Here is a 9,704-nt window from a genome sequence, read left to right on the forward strand (position 1 = left end):
TGGGCTCCAGGCTCCAAGCTGTCAGCACAGAGCCTCACACGAGGCTCAAACTCACGAACTATGAGATCATGACCTGAGCTGTAGTTAGATGCTACCGCGGAGCCACCCAGGTGCCCCCTGAATTTTCCATTTTGAAAGGATCTTAATGATCAGGAATTATTTCTTCCCTTTCTACCATTTTGAGAAAACAACATAGATTTAAGAACCAAGCTGAACTAAAAGAAAGTTTACACAAGCTAAGAACTGAAGAATGTTCTTTTCATGGCTACCACAGCCATGGCTCCTGGTCCCAAGAAGCATCTCAAGTGTGCAGCAGTTCTAAAGCAGTGGATGCTAATAATTTGATCAGTGTGTTTGTTGCTCATCCATCTACCAGGCCCCATGAGCTGAGAGAATGTCTTCTCCTCATCATTCTCCAAGGAACACACTTAAGTATGCTCTGACAGGAGAGGAAATAAAGAAGATCTGCATGCAGCAGTCCAATAAGGTTGATGGCAAAGTCCAAACTGATACAACCTACCTTACTGGCTTAATAGATGTCATGGGCATTGACAAGACTGAAGAGAATTCCCATCTCATCTGTGACACCAAGGGTCCTTTTCTGTTCATTATATTACACCTTAGGAAGCCAAGTAAAAGTTGTGTGAAGTAAGAAAGATCTTTCTGGGCACAAAAGAAATCCCTCATCTGGTGACCCATGATGCTCACACCAACTGTCCCCCTGATTCCTCACCAAAGTAAATGAAACTATTCAGATTGATTTGGAGACTGGACAGATTACTGATTTCATCAAATTTGACACTGGTGACCTGTATATAGTGATCAGAGGTGCTAACATATAAAGAATTGGTGTGACCACCGATGAAGAGAGACATCCTACATCCTAGTTCTTTCGGTGTTGTTCCCGTGAAAGACGCCAGAGGCAACAGCTTTGCCTCTCAACTCTCCAACATTTTCATTATTGGCAAAGGCAACAAAACATGGATTTCTCTTGCCTGAGGAAAAGGGATCCACTTCACCATTGCTGAAGGACAGACAAGACACTGGCAGTCAAACAGAACAGTAGGTGAAATGATCTCTAGTGATGTGACCTGAAGGGTCTTTGTACTTAATTTAAGATTAGATGGCACAAATAGACCCATAAATACGGAGAACAAATTGATGTTTGGCAAAGGGGAGAGGTTGGGGGGGGGTGGGCAAAATGGATGAAATAGAGTGAAAGACACAGGCTTTTAGTTATGGAATGAGTAAGTCATTGGGATAAAAGGCACAGCATAAGGAACACAGTCAATGGCACTGTAATGGTGACAGATTGTGGCTACACTTGTGACAGGCATAGCATAACATAGATGTTGTTGAATCACTATGTTACATACTTGAAACAAATGTCACATTATGGGTCAACCATATTTCAATTTTTTAAAAAGATAATATGGCGGGGCACCTGGGTGGCTCAGTTGCTTAAATGCCTGACTCTTGATTTCAGCTCAGATCATGATCTCACAGTTCGTGGGATCAAGCCCTGCAGTGCAGAGACTGCTTGGGATTCTCTCTCTCCCTCTCTCTCTGCCTCTCCCCCGCTTGTGCTCTCTTTCTCTATCAGAATAAACAAACATGAAAAAGAAGTTTTTTAATAAAAATAAAAATAAAAAAAAGATAGGGGTGCCTGGGTGGTTCAGTCAGTTAAGTACCTGACTCTTGATTTCAGCTCAGTTCATGATCTCACAGTTCATGAGCCTGAGTCCCACAAGTTCATGAGCTTGTGCACTGACAGCACAGAGCTTCCTTGGGAATTCTCCCTCTCCTTCTCTCTGCCCCTCTTTGGCTCATACTCTCGCTCTCAAAAATAAATAAGCATTTTAAAAAAAGATAATATGGCACAATTAGAATAAAAAAACAAAGAATTGAAGAATGCCATTGCAGAACTAAGTATTAGTTCTGAAACCATTTCAGAACGAAGTATTAATGAATTACACAGGCATCATTCGAATGCTCCTGTGATCCCCTGCATGGCACACAGGTCACATATTGGCCAACACAGAACCTAAAATAAAAATACCAACCCTAGTTCGTGACCAGTGAGCTGCCTCCAGTTATCCCATAGATGTTGGTAATTTTCAAGATAAAATCATTTTAAATTAACTTGAATACAAAGGAATTAACATAAAATTCTTAGCAGTTTTGGAAAAAGTATGTTATTAACTTGAACCAGTAATAGGGTTTACAAATCCTTCTCATATTTAAAATAATCCAGGGGCACCTGAGTGGCTCAGTCAGTTAAGCGTCCGACTTCAGCTCAGGTCCTGATCTCACAGCTCTTGAGTTCGAGCCCCACATCGGGCTCTCCACTCTCAGCGCAGAGCCCACTTTGGATCCTCTGTCTCCCATTCTCTCTTTCTCTCAAAGATAAATAAAAATTTTTAAATTTAAAATAATCTGCTTGCAGGATTTGTGACTTTCCACTTGTTTTCTTGTATTCCTCCAAAGGCACTGAGAGTTCAGAGACTCCAATATTTAATTCTAGTGTGAATAAACCCAGCTCCAGTCCAGAACTTGCACTTTGTGACATCTTCCACCCAGGCTCCGAGGGATAAAAGCACTGTTTAAAATCAGCCTTCTGAGGCACCTGGGTGGCTCAGTCGGTTAAACGTCAACTTCGGCTCAGGTCATAATCTCACAGCTCATGGGTTCAAGCCCCACGTCATGCTCTGTGCTGACAGCTGGGAGCCTGGAGCCTGCTTCGTATTCTATGTCTCCCTCTCTGTGCTCCTCATTGCTCATTTTCTCTCTCTCCCTCTCTCTCAAAAAATAAACATTAAAATCAGCCTTCTACGTAGAAAAAAAAAAAACCTGGAGTGTGATGAAGTGCAACACTCTTTCTACCCTTAAACTACATCCCTCTCTACCCCTGCCATTACTGCTCAGTGTCTATAACTGCTTCAACAAACAGAAACACAAAATAAGAGGGACTAAGGCCTCAGATGTTACAGAGATCATCCACTGACTTAAACTCACACAGCCTACTGTGTTTCCCTTTTTTGCCTTCTTAGCCTGGAAGCTCAGAGGCCAATTTATTACTCAGTCATAAAACTGTTCTACTCTCTGTTTCAGTTAGAAGCTTCATTCGTCCACTGTATTTTATGAACTACACGTTACTACCCCCCCAAATTCATATCTTGAAGCCCAAACCCCCTAGTGTGGTTATATTTGGAGATGGGAGCCTCTTAGGAATTAAAATTAAGTTAGGTCATTAAGGTGGGGCCCTGATTCAACAGGATTAGTGTCCTTACAGGAAGAGTCACCAGAGAACTAGTGAACTCTCTTTCTCTTTCCCCTTTCCCTCCTCTCGGCCCTCCCTGCACACACATTAAGGAAAGGACATGTGAGGGCATAGCAAGAAGGCAGCCAAAAGGAGAGCTCTCACCAGAAACCAAACAAGCTAGAGCCTTGATCTTGGGACTTCCAGCTTCCAGAACTGTGAGAAAACACACTTCTGTTGTTTAAGCCATCCAGTCAACAATATTTTGCTATGGCAGCCCCGGCTATTACACATATGATTCTCTCTTTGTCTGACTCTTCACTGCTCACCTGGCAACTAGCCCCTGAGCTCCGGTCGCCGTAAACTCTGCTGTGCTACATCTCGCATTGTCCACCCACCAGGCACACAAACTTGGAAAAAAATACTTCATAAGCTGAATGAAATCAAGAAAGGTAATAACTCAGCACAATAATTCGGGGGCTATACTCAATCTATACTTGCAACCTAAAAAAATTTTTTTCATGTTTACTTATTTTTGTGAGAGAGAGAGAGAACACACACAAGCAGGAAGATGCGGAGAGAGAGGGAGACACAGAATCCTAAGCAGGCTGCAGGCTCTGAGCTGTCAGCACAGAGACTGACGTGGGGCTCGAATTCTCAAACCATGAGATCGTGACCTGAGCTGAAGTCGGACACTTAACTGACTGAGCCACCCAGGCGCCCCATACTTACAACCTTAATTCAACCTTGCCTGTTGCTTTTAAAGAGTATCCTCCATAATTTTATAAAAAGCAATGATAACTTTTTTCCTTCATATACTCTGCTGTCCAGTTTTGTAAGTGCAGTTTCTATAAAAGTGGCAAAATTAATAAGTATACTGCTGTGGCTTGATTTCATGGGACGGTGTATCCTTACTGAACACTGAAACAAGCCCACTTCTACCCCATTTGCTTTGTTTTCATGTTTTCCTCTTTTTTCTAATCTGTAGTATCATCCACAACCCAGCCCCACTCCTCCATTCTCAGGACTGTCCCTCCTACCACGCTGGCAACAAACAAGCTCAGTATTGCCTATTTCTTTGCTGTCATTCAGCTCAGAGAGAAAACTCTTTTCTTCGTGTAAGACATACTCCAGATAGCTATCTTATAAGCCTTCCAAACTGTAAGATCTTCTAGAAGTATAGATGTTTAGAGCTACAGAAAAGCTGATATTGTCCAATGAATAGTTTTTGTGTCAAGAAAAAAAATCATGGATTAAGTTAACAGTTTTGGGCCACCTGGGTGGCTCAGTCAGTTAAGCATCTGACTTTGGCTCAGGTCATGATCTCACGGTTTATGAGTTCGAGCCCCGCATAAGGCTCTGTGCTGACAGCGTGGAGCCTGCTTAAGATTCTGTGTCTCTCCCTCTCCCTCTCTCTGCCCCTCCCCCCACGAGCACTCTCTCTCAAAATAAATTAAAAAAACTTTAAAAAAATGTTAAGGTATACACACACACACACACACATATATATATATATATATATATATATATATATATATATATATATATATATATATAACAGTGTCCACTACAGCTCACATGCTTAAAACTTTCCTTAAAAATTTTCCTTGTGGGTGCCTGAGTGGTTCAGTCAGTTAAGTATCCAACTCTTGACTTAACAGCTCAGCTCATGATCTCACGGTTCACGGGATCAAACCCCACATCAGGCTCTGCACTGACCAAGCATGGCCTTGCTTGGGTTTCTCCCTCCCTCTTTCTCTGCCTCTCTCTCTCAAAATAAATAAATAAATAAACATTTTTAAAAATTCTCCTTGTGGGCCAAAATATTCTGAATTTTCACTGAATGAAATCATATAGCTAAGACTATTTTAGATAAATCCAATTTGACTTTTTTTAGGTACAGAATTCAAGAAATGACACGTTTATTTTTTGAAAACTGTATTTGGTCATTTTGACAAAAACAACTGAAAAGTGGTTGAGTCTTGTGAATTCCTGTGTGAACTGACTTCAGTGAGAGACAATGTTAGGAAAAACAATAAACTGAAGTTACCTGTGATTCGAAAGTACTTTATGAGTGACTACGAAAAGGTCTTCAATATCTCCTGGACAAGCACATCAACATTAGCCTTTTGGGCATTTAGAAACTGAATAGATTTAAATATCTCAAGATACAACAGGGTCCAAGTATAGAATGACCATTTCCACTGAGTGGTCCAGCATGGATACATGGTTACAGTGCCTCTATACATGGTTCTGGAAAAGACCATTGGTCAGGAAAGCAAGCACCAGTTCCCACTTCTTTGAAAATTAAAGTACTGTTTTCTTGAAATGCCCAAAGAGAGCTTAGCAGACCTGACATTCAAGATGTTGCAAGGCCGCCCCAATATGACCTTTCCACTTTTCTATCATAGACTCTATTCTCAAGTCTAATTAAACTCCTTCTTGACAACACTATTTAATGTTTTCTACTTACTTATGCTTTATATTATGCTGCTTTGTTTTCTTGATAATACTTATCACTATCTGAAGTTATCTAATTGATTTTTTACTGTCTATCCTCTTGCCTCTCAGAATGAAAGCCTCATAAGAGCAAAGATTTTGCCCTGTTTGGTGCTGTATCTCCGGGGTCTAGAACAGTGTTTGACACAAAGGAGTTACTCTCTCTCTCCCTCTCTCTCCCTCTCCCTCTCTCTCCTCCCTCTCCTCTCTCTCTCTCTCTCTCTCTCTATATATATATATATATATATATATATATACACACACATAAAAGGAATGAATTAATGAAACCATTCCCAGAAACATCCAAGCTTCACTGTGTCTGTGCCTTGGAATATAAAGTTTCCTCCATCTAGAAGGCCTGTCCTCTCCTTCTATACATCTTAACAGTCCAGCTGAAATTTTGTGGCATCTAGGCACATGTTAGAGTTGCCAGTATGCATGCATGCTTCAGCCCCCTCCACAGAGTGGAAGCTACTTACAGGATCAGCCTTTGATAGTTCCTTTTCAAATACAGACACACCAACTAATCTTTGATGAACCAGGAAAGAATATCCAGTGGAATAAAGACAGTCTCTTCAACAAATGGTGCTAGGAAAACCAGATAGTGACATGCAGAAAAAAAAACCTGGACCACTTTCTTACATCAGACACAAAAATAAACCCAAAATGGATGAAAGACCTAAACGTAAGACAGGAAGCCATAAAAATCCTAAAGGAGAAAGCAGGCAAAAACAACTTTGGCCTCAGCCACAACAACTTCTTACTCAACACATCTCCAGAGGCAAGGGAAACATAGCAAAAATGAACTATTGGCTCCCAAAAAACAAGAGTCCAGGGCCAGATGGCTTTCCAGGGAAATTCTACCAAACATTTAAGGAAGAGTTAACACCTATTCTCTTGAAGCTGTTCCAAAAAATAGAAATGGAAGGAAAACTTCCAAACTCTTTCTATGAAGCCAGCATTACCTTGATTCCAAAACCAGACAGAGACCCCACTAAAAAGGAGAACTACAGACCAATTTCCCTGATGAACATGGATGCAAAAATCCTCAACAAGATGTTAGCCAACCAGATCCAACAATACATTAAAAAAATTATTCAACACGACCAAGTGGGATTTATACCCGGGATGGAGGGCTGGTTCAATATCTACAAAACAATTAATGTGATTCATCACATCAATAAAAGAAAGGACAAGAATCACATGATCCTCTCAATAGATGTAGAGAAAACATTTGACAAAATACATCATCCTTTCTTGACAAAAACCCTCAAGAAAGTAGGGATAGAGGAATCATACCTCAAGATCATAAAAGTCATATATGAAAGACCCAATGCTAATATCATCCTCAATGGGGAAAAATTGAGAGCTTTCCCCCTAAGGTCAGAAACAAGACAGAGATGTCCACTCTCGCCATTGTTATTGAACATAGTATGTATGGGAAGTCTTAGCTTCAGCCATCAGACAACACAAAGAAATAAAAGGCATCCAAATCGGCCAGGAGGAGGTCAAACTTTCACTCTTCACAGATGACAAGACACTATATATGGAAAACACAAAAGATTACACAAAAAAATGCTAGAACTGATCCATGAATTCAGCAAAGTTGCAAGATATAAAATCAATGCAGAAATCGGTTGCATTCCTATACACCAAATGAAGCAACAGAAAGAGAAATCAAGGAATCAATCCCATTTACAATTGAACCAAAAACCATAAAATACCTAGGAATAAATCTAACCAAAGAGGTGAAAAATCTATACACTGAAAGCTATAGAAAGCTTATGAAAAAAATTGAAGAAGACACAAATAAATGGAAAAAGATTCCATGCTCCTGGATAGGAAGAACAAATATTGTTAAAATGTCGATACTACCCAAAGCAATCTACATATTCAATGCAATCCCTATCAAAATAACACCAGCATTCTTCACAGAGCTAGAACAAACAATCCTAAAACGTGTATGGAACCAGAAAAGACCCCGAATAGCCAAAGCAATCTTGAAAAAGAAAGCCAAAGCAGAAGGCATCATAATCCCAGACTTCAAGCTATACTACAAAGCTGTAATCATCAAGACAGTATGGTACTGGCACAAAAACAGACATTCAGATCAATGGAACAGAACAGAGAACCCAGAAATGGACCCACAAACATATGGCCAACTGATCTGTGACAAAGCAGGAAAGAGTATCCAACGGAATAAAGACAGTCTCTTCAGCAAGTGGTGCTGGGAAAACTGGACAGTGACATGCAGAAAAATGAACCTGGACCACTTTCTTACACCACACACAAAAATAAACTCAAAATGGATGAAAGACCGAAATGTAAGACAGGAAACCATCAAAATCTTCGAGGGGAAAGCAGGCAAAAACCTCTTTGACCTTGGCCGCAGCAACTTCTTACTCAACACATCTCCGGACACAAGGGAAACAAAAACAAAAATGAACTATTGGGACCTCATCAAGATAAAAAGCTGTTGCACAGCAAAGGAAACAATCAGCATAATAACTAAAAGGCAACCGACAGAATGGGAGAAGATATTTGCAAACGACATATCAGATAAAGGGTTAGTATCCAAAATCTATAGATTTTGGACTTATCAAACTCAACACCCAAAAAACAAATAATCCAGTGAAGAAATGGGCAAAAGACGTGAATAGACACTTCTCCAAAGAAGACATCCGCATGGCCAACCGACACAGGAAAAAATGCTCCACATCACTCATCATCAGGGAAATACACATCAAAACCACAGTGAGATACCACTTCACACCTGTCAGAATGGCTAACACTAACAACTCAGGCAACAACAGATGTTGGCAAGGATGCCGAGAAAGAGGATCTCTTTTCCACTGCTGGTGGGAATGCAAACTGATGCAGCCACTCTGGAAAACAGTATGGAGTTTCCTCAAAAAGTTAAAAATAGAAGTACCCTACAACCCAGCAATTGCACTACTAGGTATTTATCCAAGGGACACAGGTGTGCCGTTTCGAAGGGCACATGCACTCCAATGTGTATAGCAGCACTATCCACAATAGCCAAAGTATGGAAAGAGCCCAAATGTCCATCAATGGATGAATGGATAAAGAAGATGTGGTATATATATATATATATTCAATGGAGTATTACTCAGCAATCAAAAAGAATGAAATCTTGGGGCGCCTGGGTGGCTCAGTTGGTTAAGCATCTGACTTCAGCTCGGGTCACAGTCTCGAGGTTCATGAGTTCAAGCCCTGCATCAAGCTCTGTGCTGACAGCATGGAGCCTGGAGCCTACTTCAGATTCTGTCTCCTTCTCTCTGCCCCTCCCCTGCTCATGGTCTGTCTCTTTCAAATGTAAATTAAAACAACAAAATTAAAAAAAAAATCAGAATGAAATCTTGCCATTTACAATTACATGGATGGAACTAGAGGGCATTATTATGCTAACCAAAATTTGTCAGAGAAAGACAAATATCATGTGACTTCACTTATATGAGGAATTTAAGACACAAAACATGAACGTAAGGGAAGGGAAGCAAAAATAATATAAAAGCAGGGAGGGGAACAAAACATAAGAGACTCTTAAATATGGAGAACAAACGGAGGGTAATAAGAGGGGGTTGTGGGAGGGCGATGGGCTAAATGGGTAAGGGGCATTAAGGAATCTACTCCTGAAATCATTGTTGCTATGCTAATTAACTTGGATGTAAATTTTAAATTAATTAATTAATTTAAAAAAAACACAGACACACAAAGTGTGCACGCACACACACGCACGCACGCACACACACACACACACACACACACACTGGCACAGTGATACTTATTCATTACCGTAATGAATGGGACTAAGGCACCATTCAAGTTCTTAATGTGATTTCACCTTAGCTAAAAATTTAACAAGTGGACCTATCATTTGGTTAGTGCTGTGAAATGGCAAGAGAAATATATCAATTACTGGTGT

General features: G+C 40.4%; 1 pseudogene; it reads left to right on the forward strand.

The window, feature by feature from the left end:
- The first annotated feature begins 261 nt into the window (after positions 1–261).
- LOC112857929 (small ribosomal subunit protein eS4, X isoform-like) lies at positions 262–1,095 on the forward strand (annotated as a pseudogene).
- The last annotated feature ends 8,609 nt before the right edge of the window (positions 1,096–9,704 follow it).

Source organism: Puma concolor, chromosome E4 (genome assembly GCF_028749965.1).
Source record: "Puma concolor isolate L17-30 chromosome E4, mPumCon1.1.hap2, whole genome shotgun sequence".
Taxonomy (NCBI): Eukaryota; Metazoa; Chordata; class Mammalia; order Carnivora; family Felidae; genus Puma; species Puma concolor.